The sequence below is a fragment of the Chenopodium quinoa genome, unplaced genomic scaffold (genome assembly GCF_001683475.1).
Source record: "Chenopodium quinoa cultivar QQ74 unplaced genomic scaffold, ASM168347v1, whole genome shotgun sequence".
NCBI lineage: Eukaryota > Viridiplantae > Streptophyta > Magnoliopsida > Caryophyllales > Amaranthaceae > Chenopodium > Chenopodium quinoa.
Window position 1 is genome coordinate 23,553,409 of NW_018742204.1, and position 14,229 is coordinate 23,567,637.

Sequence of the window (14,229 nt, forward strand, 5' to 3'; positions counted from 1 at the left end):
TACTTCATTTTGGGAACACTACAACATGTAGAGTTGAGAGCGCTCATAGCTACCAAGGACTGGATTGATTCATCGACCGCTGCTTTGGATACACTGTTCGCTAGACTGAACAAGTCAATTGAAACTCAGAAGAACGACATCAGGAACTCTCTAGAGGACTCCAGACGACGACATGGTACGATGTATAGCCATTTTATATTTAAGATTCTCCATGGTCGTGTGTCGCACTACTGCTTGGGGTTGATTCTCACTGAGCTGAACAGGGTGAGGGACTTGGCTGACGAAGTGTATGCTCGGTGTGGGTGTACTATTTCAGTAACTCATGGATTAGCTTGCGCATGCACCATTCACCGCGTTATTACAGAAGAAAGGGCGTCGTTACATGTTGATCAGGTCCATTCATTCTGGAGGACGCTTGTTATTGGTGAGCATGCAGACAATCAAACGGACGACCGTGAACAGGAGGAGTTGGAGCAGTTCCGTTTGATGTACGACAGAGTGTCCTCCAGCCATCCTTCTATTATTCGTGACGCTACTCATGTACTTCATGACATGTTCCACCCGTCTAACTTAGATTATGAGGAACCCGAAGGAGTTGACCGTCCTCGAGGTCGACAACGGCGGAACAGGAGTGCGTTTGAGTATATCCGTGGTCTTGGTCGTGGTCGTTCTCGTGGTCGGACATCGTCATCTAGTCGTAGTCAATCTTCATCGTCTGTGAATATGCCCCTGAGAACTGGTACGTTTTGGTTGTTTTTATTGCACATAGTTTTAAAGTGTTACTCCTGCCTTCTTAACTGTCTATAATTATATAGTGAATAGGAAGAAACGATGTTGATCAGTTTCCGTACAAGGAAAGGATATCTGCGATCATCATGTCGTACTTGGAAGGGTGGAATGATGTAATCGGAGATGGTAACTGCGGATTCCGGGTCGTGGCTGATGTTTTTCAAATGGGCGAAGACAAATACGGTTTGGTGCGTCAGTTGATGTACAACAAAATTGCCTCTAACCGAAATGTTTATCGTCATGTGTACCAGGATGACTTGGATGGCGCTCTGCGACGTATCCGGTGGGGAGGTGGACCTTGCGGCGAAAATCATTATTTTGACGCGCCCCTAGATCTGTTTGCCGTTGCAAACATTTACAAATGTGCAGTCATGCATTTCGGCCTGGGAGTGCATAGTCAAGCTTATTATCCTTGTACCACGGTTCTCCCTTGGCGGTCGCGTGAGACTGTCACCACACCGGTCAGAGAGCTAGCTATTGCGTTTCTTGGGTCGTCATACAGACATTTCATCCGACTAGACATGTCAACCGATTTTCCAGTGCCACCGATTATACCTCGGTGGTACAACATTCGCACAGCGAGCGTAGAGGGTTGGGATGCGCTATATCATGACCGGATCCACGAATGGAACACCCTAGCTGCATTTTAGTTTTTCATGTTTACATTCTTTATTTGTAATCTTATTTGTACGTTGCTCTTTTAATGAGAACATTAATATTTTATATTGTATTGCTTACTGCATTCCATATGTTGCATGGGTAAGTTGCGCGGATCCACGAACGGTTATATCAAAATTTAAAAACAGCACTGATAATATGTTTAAGTTGGAAGCTAAAAGAACAATCTAAAATGTTACAATTTTACAACATAATGTCCAACATAATGCTCTATAAATAAAATACAATAACCATCAGTAATCCCTCCTCGACGACGACTCCCACTGCGCAAGGGTCTGTTCCAGACTATCAACAACAACTCTCCCTATTGCACTCATGCTGTCCTTCTCAAGAGAGAGTTTCTGTACGTCCTGCATTATCTTTCCTATCCACTTCATACAACAAAAAACAGAAGATGAAATACAATAACAACATATAAAACTTAATTAAAAGACAACGATAAATATAATAAAAGACATACCGCTTCCGTGGCAGTAGGCGGTGGCACATAATCATCATCGCTGTGGTCGAGATCTGCGATCAACCTCGGGTGCGAATACCGGTTGAACCATTCCATGTAGTAATGGTCACACATGGGAGTAACTCCAGAGGGCGGCCGCTGCAACTCCGCAGTCCATAAGCAGCCCACCATCGGAAACTGGTCCCACGTCTCGGTCATGATATCCGGCCATTGCACGACGTAGTCCCTCGACGATGCAGGTCGGACCGCCTTCATCGGGCATGCCGGGGGAGGAGGGACAACTTGGACAAATCCAAGCTGGCGAAGACAACGCTGGGGCATGTACGCCTCGACGATCTCACGATACTTAATGAGTCCCGTGTACAGGGTCCTGGGTACCCTAACACTAGGGTTCGGGCCGAAAGGCATCCAGTTCACCTGTACAATAACAACATATAAAATTTAATAACATGAATATAATATGTGCAAATAATAAAATGTAGACTCTATAAATAAACGTTACCTCTAAGGGGGACAACCTGTCCAGCAATAACCGTATCGATCGGAGGCGGTCAACGGACTTCTTCTCCGAGCGCGGACTCCACGCACAAGCACGCGGCATCCCCTCATCAATAGGAACTGGGTCACGATGTGGTCGCAATGCAGGAAAGTACTCGTATATCCAGGTCTGCAATAGAGTCAGACACCCAGTGATACCTGTCGCGTCAGCCCGACTCGCAAATCCTAGTTGGCGATACAAATACGCCAACGTAGCCGATCCCTAGGAAAACTGGCCTACACTGTCGGGGTCACACGCCTCTACTATGTCGCGTGGCCTGAGCTTGTTTCCGCCGCTCTTATCCGGAAACAAGGTACATCCGAGGAGTAGAAAAACATAAGCACTCAGCTGTGCGTCGGGCGTCCTACGTGCACTGGGGTAAAAACACCGCTGCAACACGGATGCGATCTTCACACCTCCGTGTTCCCAAACACCTAGCGCCTCGGTGTACAGTGCAACCCTGTCCACCGCCAACAACTCCGCCAGCAAATCTGCCTGATCCGCATCAGCCACAGCACAAAGTCGTTTACCCTCAACACGAATCCCCAGAATGGCCTCGACGTCATGTAACATGATCGTCATCTCACCGAACGGAAGGTGGAAAGAGTTTGTATCCGGCTGCCATCGCTCAATGAAAGTCGTGATCAGCGTACTGTCAATCTTATCGTGCATGGTGGCAGGAACGTGATTCACCCCAGTGCCCTCCAGTCGCTCGAACATCTCGCTCTCCGCCGGCCAGGCCTCAGCCCATGTACGCAAAAAGCTACAAGTCTTTTCCCGGGTATGACATTTCAACAACCGCGTAACTGAAGGCCTCTCCTGGTCCTCCCAAATACGGGCAGCTATGTGTCCTAGAAAGCTAGGAATCACACTCCCGTCAACAGGCCCACCGGGCACCTCACTCCTAACAACCCAAGAATCATTACCGGCCCTCGACCGTTTCCTGCTTGCCCCAGATACAGTGGACGCAGATGATGTGCCAGATCTACTAACAAACCTACCACCCCTACCCTTACGCACCTCCACCATATGCGTCTCGTACATGTCATCAACCCTCTGACTGAATGGACCGTAATCATCATACGGTCCACTGCCATCGTCCACATCCTCATCCTCATCTGCGCCCTCCTCCTGCTCCTCCTCCTGGTCACCCTCCTCAGCATCATCATCGTCATCGTCATCCTCATCCCGACGGTGGATCCGTTCTCTACGAGCTGAGGCCGAAATACCACGGGATCTGACATGTCTATGCCCCGACCTCTCCACTGAATAACTTCTACTAAGAAGCTCTATATTCTTCCCCGCACCATGACGACCCAGTGAATTCTACACAAAATTTTAAAATATATAAACATACAAAAATTTATACGATAAATAATCATCATCGCAAATCAAATAAACTAAAAACATACAAATAATTGTAAACAAAATATAAACATAGAAAAATACAACGAAATTGAAAAAATTTATAAAAATAAACAACAAAATATAAAAACAATTCAAAAATATATTACACAAAAAAAAAAAAAATTAAAAACAATTTTTTAAAAAAATATATAAAAAAAGGGGGGGGGGCGCCCTGGCTGGACGCCCAGCCAGCGGTGGTGGCGCCAGCTGCAGACGCCGCCACCAGTTGGCTGGCGCCTGGGCTGGACGCCACAGCCACGGCTGCGGCGCCTTGAATAAACGCCACAACCGTGGCTATGGCGTCCAGCCCAGGCGCCAGCCAACTGGTGGCGGCGTCTGCAGCTGGCGCCACCACCGCTGGCTGGGGGTCCAGCCAGGGCGCCCCACCGCCGTCACGGCGGTTTTTCCCTTTTTTTTTTTAACAAAATGTACCTTTCCTCCTTGGGACATCCTTCCCTCCGCCGCCGCCGCCAATTCCTTGCCTTGCCGCCTCGACATTGCCGTTATTTGAAATTTTTTTTTTTAGAGAGGTTGAAAGAAGATGAGCAATGAGAGTGTGAGTGATGAGAGTGTGAGTGTTTTTTTTAAGGTCAAGGGCAATTTTGGCAAACCAAGTGAATTTTGTGGGCTTTATGTAGTAATTTGTGGGCGATGTTTAACAAATCCCTTCTTTTTAATTGAGATGCCTATTTAGGCTCAATCGCCTGTACATGCATAATTTCATACATATTTATATTCTATTATCAATTAGTAAAAATTATGAAGATTACATTGAAACAGATCTAATGGCCCCAAATGACTACCTTTTTTTTTTTCCTTAAGGATAATTAACAAAAGGAAGTCACAGTAACTTACTTCCTCTGATCCAAAGTAGATGACACATTTATTTTATTATGTTTGTCAAATGCAAAATTTCAATCGAAAGTTTCCTTAATTATAATCTTGTAAAATTTGCTAAAACATGAATTTTAAAAACGCATTGAAACACATCTAACAAGATTCCAAATAATAAGGTTTTTTTTTTAAAAAAAAAATCACAAATGTTAGTCAAAGCAAAGTTTATAAGTACGTAGTGTGAAAAGTCAGAAAGTATCATTTAATTTGGAACGGAGGAAGTATATTGTTAGTGATACCGTGCTAGAATCAAAATGTGTTAAAGCCTTAGGCTCCATTTTCTTTGAAGAAAACAATTTTCATTGGAAAATATGATTTTTTTTTAAATAAATAAATAAATCCTTTGTTTATTAATTAGATGAAAACTTAAGGAGAAAAGGAAAAAGAAGTAAAAGGAAAGGAAAGATGGGAGGAGAGTATAAGGAAAAGTAATGAATAAAGAGGAAAATGTAACATACCTTCTTTTTCAAAGGAAAACAATTTTTATTTTTTGAAGTGCAATTTTTCATCTTTTAGAAAAATTGTTTTCCATCACTTATCAAAACAAACAAAAGAAAATGGAAAGATGAAGGGGAAATGATTTTCCACAAACGAAGCTTGAAAAGAATCGAAGTATGTACTACCTTTGTTTCATATTTTTAGCAACTTTAGGGTATTATTTGTGAGATATACAATATTCCAAAGTTATAAAAAATATGAAACGGAGCTAGTAAGTAAAAACAACAACGGGCTTCAGCTCATCGTAAGTGTTGCCTTTTTCATTGGGCTGATACATCTTTAAACTTACACATATGGACCTTTCTCTTGATGAAAGAGCTCAGCCCATGAAAACCGAACCTGGGCTTTCCCGGTGCGTAGTTGCCTACTGTCAGTATTCTCTGTCCGATATTCCTAATTCTTTCATATGATATTGCTTCAATAAAAAAGTTTATTCAATACTCGTATTATCCTACATTGAACGCAACAATCACGAGCATTACAGTATTACTTCCCCAGTTCCCCTATTGAGTGTTACGCTCTGACCTCACGTCCTCACGAAAAGATTTCAAACGTAACATATAGTAAGGAACTGAGGGAGTAATTTTGAATTGTTTGTACATTATCAATTTTAGGTCTTTTTGTTAGTATAAGTAGTGTTTGAATGTTTGATCCCACACAATAATGCATAATGAACGAGCTGAGGATTTCCAAGTCTTAGCTTATACATACATGCTACATTTTTGAAAGGTAGAAATCTTAATACTACCTCTGTTTTACATTACTCGCAACAAACGAATATTTTATATCTCACAAATAATACCCCTTTATTGCAAGTAATGTCAAGTGGAGATAGTATTAGACTAGCTACTCTGATATTAATGTAAAACTTTAACTTTTACGCTAACTTATTATATACTGAGTATGTAACAATAATCAAAGCAAGTTAACTTATTGCGAGATCATACTTTTCTTGATACGTGGAATATAAAACGACGAGTGATTGTCTATTCCCTCTCTAGGAAAATATAATACTACATAGCATAAATGAACAACCCTGGCCGTAATTTGAAATGAAAAATTATTAAAATTACATACTCTAGGCTGAGATTTATATTCACATAACTTATTTACTTTTGATCTTAGCGGAATTTACCTAAATGCACATAGCTTAGTTTATTACGAGTAGACCTTAATTAAACTTGGTATCTCTTATTAACTCTTATCTAAACTTACTACAGTAGTATTTTTGTAAAATAAGTGGAATATATAAAGCGAGCCTTATATTTTATGGTGATTGGTGAGTTGTAAATGTACTTCATGTACAATTGAACGTCCAAATTTTTGCAGGATTTTGCATGAAGTAAATTTTTGTTGTTTACTTACGTTGATACGTTCAAATTTGAGGGAGGAGATCTAAGTAAATGTACCAGTTATCCAGATAAAAGGAATCCCATCATCACACACAAGACCATATCTAAGAACAAGATATGTAAATGGAAAAATTCAAAGATACAAATATTTCCATTTTAACAATGTCAGTGCCTCAAAGTCATCAACTTTAAACGAGAATATATGGAACAATTGTATAGAAAAATACGGATGGATTATACTACCTCCATTAATTATTATTTGCAACAAAGGAAATATTTTATATCTCACAAATAATACCCCTTTGTTGTAAATAATAGTTAACGAAGGTAGTATATATATAGAATTGAGATCATGTGTGTATATATACCCTTATCTTGTCCCTAATAATGAACTTGTAAATTAAATAACAAGGATTATTATTTCATCCAATCCTCCTAATCCAATATTTATATCCTTCCTTAACTACTTCCTCTGTTTCTTTTATTTGTTACGGAGAACATTTTGATTTTCATGGTTCAGCTCCAATGCACATTTTTTTACCACAAATTAATTTGTACAATTTATTATGTGTGAGTAGATATAATATAAAAAGTTCATATTATAAGAATACATTTCAAATCTAATCTAACAAGATTTGACATACTCCATAATGTGGTTATAATAGTTAGTTTTTTATAAAGTTTTTTTAAATGTTGACCATAAAAATCAAAATGGAATAAACAAAAAGAAACATGAGTATTAATTTAAAATCAACAATAAAGAATGTTGAAGCACTTTTTTTATTATTATTATTTTTTTTTAATATTTTTTTTTATGATAAAGAGGATCTTGATCAAACCTCAACCTTCATCTATTTAAGCATATATCTTCAATTGATCTGACTACGTTGTTGGAGACATACGTATCTAATGACAAAACCTAAACTCAGCTGTCCTCAAACCCGTTAGATCAGATGTCTAGCTATTTAATATGAGTATTTGACTTTATACTCCATGTATAATTTGTAAATCTAGGAACTTAGTAGTACATATATATCTTTTAAATATACACTAATTAATGGCAAGAAATTATTTAACTAGAAGATAAAATTTGTGTTCATTAACAAAAACAAACAAGATCAAGTGAAGTTTGCTGAAGAATTGTAGGTTTGATTTGTTGTGCTGGTTTGATTATCTTATTATGTCCCATTTTTTCACATTGGACGATTTCTTATGGCAATTAGCTGATATAAAATTATACTAGCGCGTGCGACGCACGGGTTTGTTATTAAGATTATTTAAGATTTGTGTCTTATTAAATACTAATACTAATAATAATAATAATAATATAAAAAGGATTAGAAGACAATAGGATAATTGGTTAGAGTTGTGTTTTGTGTTCATTTTGGATTTGGATTGCAAAAGATGAAATTTGTTAAGAGGTAAGAATGCTTTAATTTACATGTGTGTTACAATTGATTTGAACTGTAGGAATGTATTAGTTTCATGCATGCCAACACAACTACACAAGTCACAACTCTATCACTTTCATTAATAGACCGATGACCGACTATACAGTATTACAATATATTATATAGTTCACAGAGCTACTAGAAATTATCAGCATATAATAACAATAATGTCAAAAATAAATAATAATAATAATAATATTTCAATCTTAAAAAATTATTATTATTATGATATTATCAAAAATGTATACTAAAAAAACATTTTGTGATGTTCAAATAGAATGATCTCTTTTGTTATTAAGATTATTTAAGATTTGTGTCTTATTAAATACTAATAATAATAATAATAATAATAATAATAATAATAATAATATAAAAAGGATTAGAAGACAATAGGATAGTTGGTTAGAGTTGTGTTTTGTGTTCATTTTGGATTTGGATTGCAAAAGATGAAATTTGTTAAGAGGTAAGAATGCTTTAATTTACACGTGTGTTACAATTGATTTGAACTATAGGAATGTATTAGTTTACATGTGTGTTTGTTGATGCACGTTAATTTATCGACTTTGATGATGCAAATATGTGTCAAAACTGTCAATATGTGTGCTATGCTTGATAATTTAAGTTTATTTTTTTTAAATTATGATAAACATTAATATGCACGTAGGATCAATTTGATGAATTGGATTGTTATTTTTCATCTTGACTTTTATAATTTTAATATTTTAATATTTTTTAAACCTATTTAATTATGATAAACATTAATATGCACTTAGGATCAATTTGATGAATTGGATTATTACTTTTCATCTTTGTTATGAAATATTTGTGGATATCCATTATTCCGGAACAATCTAGGGTTTATATTCTTATCCAATTAAACCCTAATATATTGTATGTATATATACACCTTATCATATGGAATAATATACACAGATTAATTCTCTCTCAATCTCTCACCCTTCCCCATTATTTCACAACACGTTATCAACACCATAGATCTCTCTCAAAGTGACAAATTGAATGGAATATAAATCCAAATTTTGCGATTTGCATCTTGCGTGCAATTATGTTACTTGAATTATAGTGTTGTTTAATTCAAAATTCACAACAAGATTAATGGTTGGACCATATTCTTGTTGGAATTACATGATCTGTGTTGGACCATATTCCTTTAATGGAATTAAGTGGGTTGCGGTCTCCTCGTGGCATATGTGAGATGTGACTAATCTAGAAAGTGAACATATTAAGAATAGAGAATCCTCAATTGCTACAACGAGATCCGTATCAGGAAAGTTTTTCATCTACTTATTATTTTCGTAACCATATTGTATATACAGTATATGTTAATTATGTTACGAAAGTTTAGTATTTTATTCGTTGTTTTGTTTTGCAATGTCGAAATTAAATTAGTACTCCTAAATGCTTGCCACATAAACTGTCGAATAATATACCCATATTAGTGAAACAAGTTTGGCATGACACTAATTGGTTTAATATTGTTTGACTTGTTATATATATGTAGTATGTTGTAGAGTATTATCCATAGTGCTTATAGAGACAAATTCTCATCACTCTATTATCCCCTATGTGGCACACATTAAATACCAATCCTACATCGCACATTTATGTGGCGCTCTATAATTTTTTTAAAATAACAAAATCCTATGTGGCTCTATAAAAATGCGGGGAAAAACTCCCCTTTATATATATATATTAGATTGGGACTAAGACTTTGTTATTGTTGTTGTATTTATGAATAGATCTCTAAATTGATTTAATTGGAAAACAACATAAAAATGATTCAAATACTGAGTACCCCCTTAACGCATTAGTGGCTAGTAATCTGAATCAAATGTATGCATGCACATCATTTAACCTAAATAATAATGCACCCTCAATTATCCATTGTATGTACGCACATTTCTTAAATAATTAATAATACGAAGTAAGTAGTTTTATAACAGTAATCATACACTAAATTTTGGCCCGGGCAATACTCATGATTATATATATATATATATATATATATATATATATACTTTCCGATCTCAATTACCATTATTATTTATTTTGTTTTGTTTTTAAACAAAATCTATTACCTATTACTAAAATAGAAGTTGCTGACATCACCGTTGCCCACATGTCGCTTTTTCAATAAAAAATTTCCCGCCTAAATACAATGATGATATCATTTTTTTTTGTAGAGCTATTATATTTAACATTTTTTAAATTTAAATATTGGAAGCTTCTACGACATTACAACTAAAACCTATCAATTTATCTTAGGAAATTGAAACAATTTTAAATAGTACACTAATAAATGACCTTCTATAGAACTATGAATTAAACAATGTTGAACATATAATAAATCATAATTTTTGATGAAAATTAAAAATTTTAAAATTACAAAAAATACGAATTCTTATTTATATTAATGTATAATAGAGATTTATTTTTAAAATGTACAAATTAAAAATAGGTTTTATATAAACCGTACATCGCACGGGTTCTAACCTAGTCATGTAATATAACATAGATTACGCTTGAGATTACGATTTAGATTAGTATATATTGAATCATGATCATAAGGTTAATTATAATCTGTGACAGCAGTACTCCATGGGTTCAAATATAGTTTCAATGTAACTGAAATCATTGGGATACTATCTATAAACCTATATTAAAGGCGAAACCTGGAATGACACTTGTCATTTTCTGGTTAAAAATTTTCCCACCTTTTTTTCTTTCCTTTTTTTTTTTCCTTATTTTTTTGCATATTTTAATGACATTCATTTTATAAACTACAATAATAGCTATTTCCATTTTAACAACATATCTAATCCGATTTTTTTTGAAGGAATCTTACTAATATAGATAAAAAATAAGGTATTGTAAAATATTAATTTCCAAGATTATTATAATATTATCAATATCAATTTTTTTCTCCAACTTTTATCATTATTTGACAGTAAGATTTATTTTAATTAAAAAAGAAAAATTATTTGGTATACTTAGTATAAATCTTAAAATTACATAACGTTTATAAGAACAAAATCATTCTGTTATAGTATGCATAACATATATTGGAAAATTTAATCTAATTACTCTATGTATCTATGTGATTATTATAAAATAAAAACCCCTACTACTCACTAAAAATATATTAAAAATTTATTGCGGAATACTTATTATTCTAAAGTAAAATGAAATCAACTAAATTTTCATATTATGCTGGTCAAGTGTGTCATAATTTAAGGATAGATGTATACGAGTTTGTATATGGGTACAAATCTAAGCTAATACTTTAATTTTCTTATATAAAACCTTATACCTTCTAAATTTCTATTACTATATATTTTTGTAAACAATCCAATTCAATAACCTTTACGTATTTGGTATTGATATAAACTAAAATTCAAGTCATTTTGTTACAAATAATTTTTGTAGATAAATTAATGTTGAATTTACCAACCATTATTTATAATTTATTTGTTGTAAAATTTAATTATGATTGTGCATGGCACGGGAGTTAATCTAGTATTAGATATATTTCGATGTATATTTTCTAATAAAATGTGATCATTTTACATGGAGTATCTAGCAAATTCATGAACTATAAATGTTAATGGTAATTTATATCATAAAGACATGAAACACAACCGTACCATAACAACTAAATCACGACACTTGAAGAATAATAAATCAAGCACATGTTATATGGAGTAATAATATTACAGTCAATGGATAGGTAGTAAAGGTATCATAACTTAAATTATTAAATAGTTTTCATATATGATGTATCTCCACAACCTAATTAAAATTCTAGTTCAAATATATGTCTAAATTTGCTAAATCGAGTTGTATTTTTCTAGTCAAAGTAGGTTTCTCGAGTTAGCTAGGTTTAAACTTTGACACAAAAAAATACAAGTACGTTTTTAAGTTGTCTAAGCACGCACTTTTTCAAGTAGGGGTGTGTTGGGTTGAGGTTATTGATGAATTAGTTCGTTGTACAAAAATAGTTGTACTATAGAGTAGAAAATTATAATAGGAGTAGTGTATGTACGTAGTAAATTAGAGGGGGGGGGGGTAAATTGGAAGGTTGTGTTGAATTCAACCTGAGGACTATATGATACTTCCTTTAAGCCCTAAAAATTCTGACGGTGTTTCTCTCTCATATATCACCCTACAATTGGCCTACATACCCTAGCTTTGCACTTCTCCAACTTTTCAGAGATTTGTGTAATTTCTTTGATTATGACACTACCATCATCACTCTTTTCCTTTGCTTTCACTTTCATTGCATTTACATTACCAGTATGTACTCCTTTTTTATCTCCATTCTGTCTGTTTTAACTTTGTTTATTTATTTTATTGTATTATTTATTATCTCCGTTTTTACATATTTGTTCCATTTTTTCATGTGTAGAGTTTTAAGAGAAATTGGAGAAAATAATAAAATATGGAGGTTGTGGGGTAGGTGGAAGAATAAAAAATTGTAAAAAGCAAAATAGTAGAGAGAATTGGAGAAGAGATAATATGAAATTAATAAAATATTATTTATGTTGAGTCAACTAGGTGAGATAAATTAATTCAATATTGTAAAAGTTTTCCAAGTAAGGAAATAGAACAAATATTTTAAAACCGCTGAAAATAAAAAGTGAAACAAGTATTTAAAAACGGAAGAAATATATTTTTATCTACTTCGTTTTACAATTCGTTCCAAGTTTTACATAAAACTACGTATTACCTTGAATTCTTGAAGTATGGTTCTATCAAGATAGTTTTTGCAAAAATATCACACAACAAAGGTCATTACTTTATGAACTTTGTAACTCATATTTACCAAATTTAACATTATTATTTGTGGATTAAAAAAATATTATATTGAGATGCAATCATTGTAGGGTTTGTTCACATTTATCGAACTGAGCTAAACTGAAGTGATTGGAGCTGAACTGAACTAAAATAAGCTGAAATGAATATTTTATGAGAGAAGGAAATTAGGAGTTGAACTGAATTAAACTGAACTGAACTGAAATTAAATTGAAGTGAACAGGCCTGTAATACAAACTAGATTAAAAATAGATCTAGGAGATGCTCCCGTGTGACGGCGTGTGACGGGGTTCGAACCTCATCCCTCGTGATAGGAGGGGGCTTCCCGTGCACCTTATCTATAAAAAAAATTATAAAAAAATCTCGATAATTCAAATCCCAATTTAATGACTTTACTAATAACAAAAGGTGCATCAATCCTTATGATTTTTTTCGGTTTAATGTATGTGTTAAGACATATCAATCTAAATATATGCTTAGCTAAAATACAGTAACAGAATATATGGAATATTTTCCTCAAGGGATTTCATTCACTGACTTCCCAATATATACAATGTAGCCGCATAATGCTAGCCATAATACAAGGCACCTATTTAGGAACTAATTACAATCATATCAATCTAAATATATGCTTAGCTAAAATACAGTAACAGAATATATTTACATATATATCTTAACAGTATGATATTCAAGCACTTGAGAGGTGAGGCCGTGAGGGTAATGAATTTCTTACTCACAAGCACCTTCACTGCTTCACAGCTCCACCTAGTGTAATTCGAATCTAAAGCTCTAGGATATGAGGTAAGATCCTTACTAAGTGAGCAAACAGTAAGTTAGTAATCACTGCATGACTCAGATTAAGGGTTTGTTCTATTCATCTTATTCTAGGGTATGAGTTAGTATGATTCAGGTGTGCTTTTTATAGATGCGTTCTTCTTATTTCAATCCCTTACTTGAGTACTTCAAACCGTTTAATTCAAAAAAATCACCAGGCCAACTAAACCAAAGTTGGGTTATTCTCTTTACCCTAAAAAATTACTTTGCTAGATGCCCCATATGAAGCAAGTCTTGTTTCACAAGAAGATGGATTCATGATAAGTTCATTTTCCAAGATAAAAAATCCACCTGTCCTAAAACGATAAGGAAGGGAATAACATAGAAAATAAATGTGTTAGCACCTCTCAAATCGATCTATCACACTGATTGTCACATGATCAAGTTAAAAGATTTTGATTTGCTAGCAAAGGATTTTGGATTTGGAAATTGCATAAATTTCTAAATACCAAATAATGAGATGAATTGCTTTAATTTTGTGCTTACCTCATTAGT